The sequence below is a fragment of the Microplitis demolitor genome, chromosome 8 (assembly GCF_026212275.2).
Source record: "Microplitis demolitor isolate Queensland-Clemson2020A chromosome 8, iyMicDemo2.1a, whole genome shotgun sequence".
Classification (NCBI taxonomy): Eukaryota; Metazoa; Arthropoda; class Insecta; order Hymenoptera; family Braconidae; genus Microplitis; species Microplitis demolitor.
The window spans coordinates 7,400,413-7,408,709 of NC_068552.1; the positions used below are offsets into that span (position 1 = coordinate 7,400,413).

An 8,297-nucleotide genomic window follows, 5' to 3' on the forward strand; every position below is an offset into this window, starting at 1 on the left:
ATACTACTCAATACTCTCCAATACTCCTAATTCTCCGGAGAATTCAAATCGAAACTGAAATGAATCCTTTTTAATTCTCCTCCAACTTTTTAACATTTTAGGATTAAAAAGAATAAAAAAGGATTATATATTTTGAATACTAACTAATTCTTTTTAATTCTAAAATAATATTGCAATTTCTGCTCTCGCGGAGAATTCAAAAGAACAAAAGAGAATTCGAAAAAGTTTTATTCTAACTAATTCTTTTTAATTCTAAAATAATATTCCATTTCTGATCTAGCAAAGGATTCGAGAGAATAAAGGAGAATTGGAAAAAGTTTAATTCTAACTAATTCTTTTTAATTCTCAAATAATATCCGATTTCTGATCACGCGGAGAATTCAAGAGGATAAAAAAGGATTGGAAAAAAATTATTTCTAACTAATTTTCTTTAATTCTAAAATAATATTCAATTTCTGCTCTCGAGAAGGATTCAAGAGAACAAAAGAGAATTCAAAAAAGTTTAATTCTCACTAATTCTTTTTAAGTCTAAAATAATATTCAATTTCTGATCTCGCAAAGTATTCGAGAGAATAAAGGAGAATTGAAAAAAGTTTAATTCTAAAATAATATTCAATTTCTGATCCCGCAAAGGATTCGAGAGAATAAAGGAGAATTGGAAAAAGTTTCATTTTAACTAATTCTTTTTAATTCTAAAATAATATTCAATTTCTGATCTCGCGGAGAATTCAAGAGGATAAAAGAGGATTGGAAAAAAATTAATTCTAACTAATTCTCTTTAATTCTGCTCTCGAGAAGGATTCAAGAGAACAAAAGAGAATTCGAAAAAGTTTAATTTTACTTAATTCATTTTAAGTCTAAAATAATATTCAGTTTTTGATCTCGCACAGGATTCGAGAGAACAAAAGAGAATTAGCAAAAGTTTATTTCTAACTAATTCTCTTTAATTTTAATATAATATTCAGTTTTTGATCTCGCAAAGTATTCGAGAGTAAAGGAGGATTGGAAAAAGTATAATTCTAACTTATAATATATATTATAATATATATTATATATATTATATATTATATATATTTAGATATATAGATATATCTAAAGCATAATAAACAGTTAAACCATTGTCCTATACCTTCACATCGGTAACTATAAATATCATGCTATGGTAACTGTGGGGACTATACACACAGTCCACCGCACTCTATACACTTCTTATCGAAACTCACATTTATTGATTTATTCATGTGTGTACCACCATATTTGATATTTGATGGACGATGGACATGAAAATTAAGTTATTATGATTTTAGCTGTTGTGACGCTTCAAACATTTATCGTCTAAGTAGCCATTTTGGATAAAAATAATTGATATTCAACACGTGCATTTACCGGTGAATTATATCGTATATTGTAAATGTAATTGTCATTTGGTTTTAATCGGGCAATTATTAAAATAATTTTAATTTAATATCGTTCAATATTTTTCTTCCACTTGCTTTAGAATGTCAATTAAGTACCTACATTTTCTTTTCTTTTTATCGGCAATAGTGATGTATAAAATTTTATAAACTTTTGTCATGATACTGAAGTTAGCCGACGTCTAATAATTTTTCGATTATTTTTGAAAACGACACATTATCAAAAAAAAATTGTTTAAAAAAAACTTGAACCTAAAGTTTTTTTTTAAATTAAAAAATTTTTTTTTTAAATTTAAATTGATTTGTTTAAAAAAAAAAATCCGTAAACTTTTAACCTTCTGCTAACTCCAACATCACCCTTTTTTCTTTTTTTATTTTGTAAAAAAAAAACTTAAAATAAAAATAGAATTAGCAGTTCTCATTCTGTACAATTACAGGAAAATACGATACTTCCTGGACAGGTATCATGATTGATAAAAAGACGAAAGTTGCGGTACCGGTGAAAGATATTTACAAGTTTAACCCGGAGAAATACGACAAAATGAAGTATTATTTTTTTAATTATGGTGATTCAATGGAGAAGGGTTTAATCCTCGGAACTGAAGGTAAAATATTTAATATAAAAAATTTTAGTTCAAAGAAAAATTATGTTCTTTTTTGAAAATACTGAAGTTAGCCGAGGTCTAATAATTTTTGGATTTTCTTTTAGACGGTTAATTAAAAAAAAAAATTCGATTAAACTGCACTTGCAGTTTTTTTAATTTTCGACATGTGCATATTTTTAGTTTTTTCTTTTTTTATTGATTTGTTGAAATAAAAAATCATAAAGTTTTCAATTGTCTGCTAACTTCAGGATCATGTTTTTTGTTATTAAAACTTATACAAACTAAAAACGCAGTAGAGACAAAATTATTTCTCTAAAGGTCTAAAATTCCTCCAAAACAGTTAATTCGCAGTGCATCTGATTTATCGGACATAAATGTTTCACCTAGAAAAGTCAGTAAAGAACCTAATAATAACGCTCTATCGAGATCTCTTGAAAATCAAGTTGTTCATTTGATAGATTCTACCAGAAAGGTAACTGTTTCATACATTACATTAATTTATGATCGAATTTCAGAAATTTTTATTCAATTTTTCATAATTAAAAGATTGATATGTAACAAATGTATGATTGCTCTGTTACAGCGACAACAAGAAAAAAACGAGAAAACACCATCTTTTAAAAAAGTAAAACATGATGATAACAATAAGTCACCAACTTTAACGTTGGTAAGTCTATTTTACACTACTATTAGTATTTAATAACAAGTAATCGACGCAAGATTAAAAGCCTTGCAAGATTTTACTTAAAAATGTTTAATACAAATTTTTGACAATCGTTTTCATTTATTTATAGATATGAAAAATTAATTATCAGCTTTAGTTCTCAATTCTTATTATCACTTTTTTTATGGTTGATACTGTTTTTAACGAATTTTAAGGCTAGAAAACTATTGACAGAAGTATTTGACAGATTATGTAGCAGGAAAAAATTGCTTATTTTTTTTTTATTTCAGAGACATAAAGTACTAAAATATAGAAATAATATTTAATTTTTTGCCTAGAATTTTAATAAATTAATGAATATCTCATAACATAGTTATGAAAGTACTGTTTTTATTCAATTCACTACAATTCATCTGTCAATCAAAATAATAAGTTTTAATACTATTGAGTTAGTCTTAATCTCTATTGAGTTAGCGTTCTTTCTTCATATAAATATACTTTATAGTATTAAATTGTTGTTGTTTTCATAAACTCAATACTTAAAGACTTCATGCGCTACGCTAGAGTCAAATAAGTACAAAGTTGGAATGAAATTCATTGAGATCTTGAAAAAATTTATAGTATATTAATCTTATTATTATTATTATTATTGAAAAAATAAAAAATAAATATTAATTAGCCGTTGACTTGACGTTTATCTTCATTATTTATTACATTTTTTAAATCTGTCATTTCTTGTCATGTAATTAGCTGTATTCTAGTGCTTGTTTTCAGTAATGTCAAAAATGAACTAAGATAATTTGAATCATACCAAGTAAAACAGTAAATAATTAATTTAAACGTTCGTCAACACTTTCTTTCTAATGCATTTATATAAACTGCATGAATCAGACAACCTTTTATAACATTGTTTATTATAATATCTATTTTAATAATATAAATATTATAATGTCAAATTCAAAAAGTGCTGATCTGCCATAAGGTTGTGTATTGAAAATCAAATGTTTAACCGTTAATAACTTTCTTAAATAATCGATAGGAAATTTTCAATTTTTGAGGGAAGATTACTCTATGGTTATCATTATCAAAACTAAAAAATAAAAATTTATACAGATCATTTTAAGTCTCTCTAATGGAGGAACTACAGTTAATAGAACTGTCATTTTAATGTAATCAATAAGTTTTTAATGAACCTAACAACACTTGTTTTTTTTTTTTGCATCCTAGTGTTTAAGCCTTAAAAAGATTGTGGCTTTACCTCACAGTAATCTTTATCATCTAAGAATACTTTAATCTTAATATGTATTATATTCATTGATCCAATTGCAATGTTCATAAGCAATGCGATTATTAAGCATGCTCAAAACTAAATATAATATTTTATGTAATTTTTTTTTTCTTTAACTTATTTTCATAAATCTACTAAAGGTAAATGACACATTACCTGCTTGCTTTTCATGGATGTCACATTAAATCATTATAATGAAATGAACACAAAACGTAACAAAAATTTTTTCTTCATATATAATATTCCGTAGTCTTCAATAATTAAATATCAATTTTAATTTAAAGAATAATCGTAAGAGTTGTTTAGTATCGATTTTTTTTTTTTGGAAATCGTTCAATGTACTTTTAGTGGCTAAAAAAAATTAAAATGTACCTTTACTTGCTCATTACATGATCCGAAAAGCACTCATCTACATAAAATTTTATGATAATTAACACATCATTTATGCTGATTGGTTTACAGTGTAAAATTATTTCTTAGATATTAAGAAATCATTTTAAATAACAAAAAATCATTCGTAGGTATTATAAATCATTTTAAAAAGTAATAAATATTCGTGTTAGGGTTCATAATAAAAATTCGAAATAATAAAAGGAAAATTATATTTCAAGCTTAGTTATGAGAGCACTTTCGATTACTATTGAATAAATTCAATAATTTACATAGTTTTTGAAATAATTCAAGCGAAAATTTACACGTGGAGATTTTCACAGTCGTAAAAGTAACGTAGGTGTAACATAAACTTATATTTAAAGTATAATATCTATTGATTTTGAACATGATTACCAAGCATTAAACTAATAATTAATAAAACTTACTAAAATTGGTTTGGTAATGAACTGAGCACAGTGCTGTGATTAAGTTTCGCAACCACATCAAAATTAAAAATTAATTATTATACCACACTGACATTTTTTTATCAATATAATTTCTTCAGATCCACTAACGCTTATTTGCTTTTAGTTACTCAAAAATAAAACATTCATTATATGCATTCAGACTACTTTTACGCGTTGATTGAATTAAAACAGGAATGGAATTTTTTAAAAATATTTATTGTGATATTTACTTTTTTTTTTCTTTTTTTTTTAAACCTTAATGTTATACATACGAAATGAAAAGGGAGAAAAATTCAAATTTCTTTAAAAGTTAAAATTATTTTTTATTTCATAAAAATCAGCTATACACTCTCGATCATTTCAGTGCTAGATTTGTATTTGGATTGATATATATATATATATATATATATATATATATATATATATATATATATGTATATATACATATATATTAGACTGGGCCAAAAAAATTGACTATGTTTTTTTTCTTTCGATACTGTGAAAATATTATTCCTGATGACCAAAAAAAATTATTGTGCAAGTTTGAGCCCTTAATATTGATATTAAGAGGTGTATCGTTACAAATATTCGTTTTTTGACAGAAATTTTATTTTTTACCCAAGACTCGTAAATCATCTATCTGAAAAATTTGAGCAATGCATATTCTTAAAGGAAATTGAATTCCCTACAAAAAATCTCTCTTAGTAAATTGACGAAAAACGAGCTGTTTCCTTGTAACCGTGCCTTAAATATTGATTTGTTTTTTGAATTCTTTGATTTTATTTTGGATTTTTGTAACTACTAGAAATATTAAAATTTCTTTTAGTCAAGATACATAGTTTTGAATGAAATTAAATGCTCTACAAAAAAGGTCTCTTAACATTTTTTGCTTCATTCACTCCTTCGGAAGTTATTCAGGTTATTTAAGCCGTTTTTACTCAACTTCAACCTTGAGCTGTATGTATAAGGCCCTATACTCAACTATAGCACTTCTCATAGAAATCATTCATTCTCATAAAATCTCTATGAGAATTTATGACAATCTATTAGAATCTACGAGAATTTCTATACATGGAATTTGGCACGCTTCATAACGCCAAACTTTTGAGGTAGTGCTTTATGCTGAACATCTTAAAGGCAAGCAATTTTTCACTCCTCAACTGTCTATCACTAGAATTTTTTGACTTTTCCGATAATATGAGTAGATATATATATATATATATATATATATATATATATATATATATATATATATATAAAGATAAAATTTTAAATAATTTGTTTCACATTATGAAAAGAAAACCATTTGATATTTATGTAAAATACATGTAAAAGTTATGAAATTAGGTAAAAGTTCAGGATCTCGTCAAGTAAATTTTTTTAAAATATAACTGTTAACGAAATCTACTTCGATTGTGAACGTCAAGTGGCGTTTGTTTAAAAGTATTCTTATCATACCAGCATCGATACTTGAAGCTTCTGTGTCTCTACAGCGCATCGAAAGAAGCTAATTTCAAGCCGTTGCTGCAAACGACTGCTAGCGAATTCATAATTCAAGAATGCTTTCATACAGCGGATAGAAACACAATTGTCTCTGCCCGGTGTCAGTTATATTTAATGTTAATTTGCAGTTTTATTACTCTCATTTGTTTCATTGTCACTTCAGTTTACTCATTCCATTTTTTAAGTAACAGTTTTAAGTTGCCATACAAAATTAGTAAAAATTAGTGAAAATAATATTTTTGTCTTTTTTACTATTTAATAAGTGACTGTAAATCACAGAGTTCTCATTCTCTAACAGTTCTCCGCATCATCGGCTTGAAATTAACTTGTTTCTTACTGGCTGCTGACGCAGAATTTTAAAGTTCCGATGCAGGTGATCCGAAAATAGTATAGCGTGTGACTCAGGATAAAACACGATTTCAGACTGCGGGTAATGTCTGCCCTCGCCTACGGCTCGGGCAGCCAACCACACCCGAGTCTGAAATCGATTTGTTTCATCCATGGTCACACAATGTACTATTTCGTTTTTAAGTAATTTCTTATAACTTATAACACTTATTATTCAAATTTGAATTCTTCAATTTTATTGCAGGTTTGTTTGCACATTACTTGTCATTCTATTTTTACGAAATCATTGAAACCGTTAGAAAGAACTCAAGAGGTGGGAAAAATGAGACAACATATATATAAATATATTGGGAATCTTAAAGATAAAACAAATAATCCAAAAAAAACGAAACAGTCTAAAGAAAAAGTAAATAAAGATATCGGAACAGATGTAAATGTTGAAGGAGAAGACTATGAAAAAGGTGGAAACAATGACAATATCGAAGATGACAAAACTTATGAAGAAGTTATGAGGTGGATGAAGGAATAAAAGAAAAATATCGGCAATTTTTAAATGAAGAATCTGAAAGTGATGACAGAAATGACAAAAATAAATAAAATAATAACTTTTACTTTGCTTCCATATTTATAAAGGGCATTAATAAATAAAGTTTTTACATTGAAAAATTTTGATTACTCTTAGGTACTACCACTTTTTCATTTGATCTTCTTGATAATGTTTAATTCTCTACAGAAAATTCAGATGTATTGAAAGTCTTGTATTTTAAATCCTATTTAATGTTATTCAATCCTTCATGAATGATTAAATATTATTAAAAATTATCTAAGAGTAAAGACTTTCAATACATTTGAATTCTCTGTAGAAAATTAAATAGAATCGAGAAGAATTCAAATTTAGAAATTGTCAATACTTTTTAATTCTCTGTAGAGAGTTCAGTAGTGTTGAAAGTCTTATATTTTAACTCCAATTCAATACTATTTAATCCTTCATAAATAATTGAATAGAATAAATAATGCTGAATTCTTTTTCATTCTAGGCGGAAAAATAAAAAGTATTGCCAATTGCAAGTGTAAATTCTTTTTAATACTTTTCAATTCTCCAAGGAGGATTGAATATAATGAAAAGCTAATGATACTGAATTCTTTTTAATTCTATTTAATTCTCTGTGGAGAATTAAAAAGGATACGATTGATTTTTAATTATCCTTAATCCTCTTTCTTAACGGGAGAATTAAAAGTATTGAAAATTCCTTAATGTGAATTCTCTTCAATTCTATTTTATTCTTTAAAGAGAATTAGAAAGTATTGAAAATTCCTTAATGTGAATTCTTCTCAATTCTATTTAATTCTCTGAAGAGAATTGAAATGTATTGAAAATTTCTAAATATGAATTCTCCTTAGTTCTATTCGATTCTCTGAAGAGAATTAGAAAGTATTGAAAATTTCTAAAAGTAAATCCTCCTTAGTTCTATTTAATTCTCTGAAGAGAATTAGAAAGTATAGAAAATTTCGAAACATTAATTCTCTTTAATTCTATCAAGTTCTCTGAAGAGAATAAAAAAGTATTAAAAATTTCTAAATATAAATTCTCCTTAATTCTATTTGATTCTCTAACGAGAATTAAAAAGGATCAAA

At 25.9% G+C, this 8,297-nt stretch overlaps 1 long non-coding RNA gene across 1 annotated transcript; it reads left to right on the top strand.

Annotated features, from left to right (window-relative positions):
* The first annotated feature begins 1,877 nt into the window (after positions 1-1,877).
* Positions 1,878-7,141, top strand: LOC106694096 (uncharacterized). The gene is made up of 4 exons (XR_001345367.2): positions 1,878-2,020; positions 2,361-2,492; positions 2,604-2,687; positions 6,907-7,141. It is a non-coding gene; the product is annotated as an uncharacterized LOC106694096 (long non-coding RNA).
* The last annotated feature ends 1,156 nt before the right edge of the window (positions 7,142-8,297 follow it).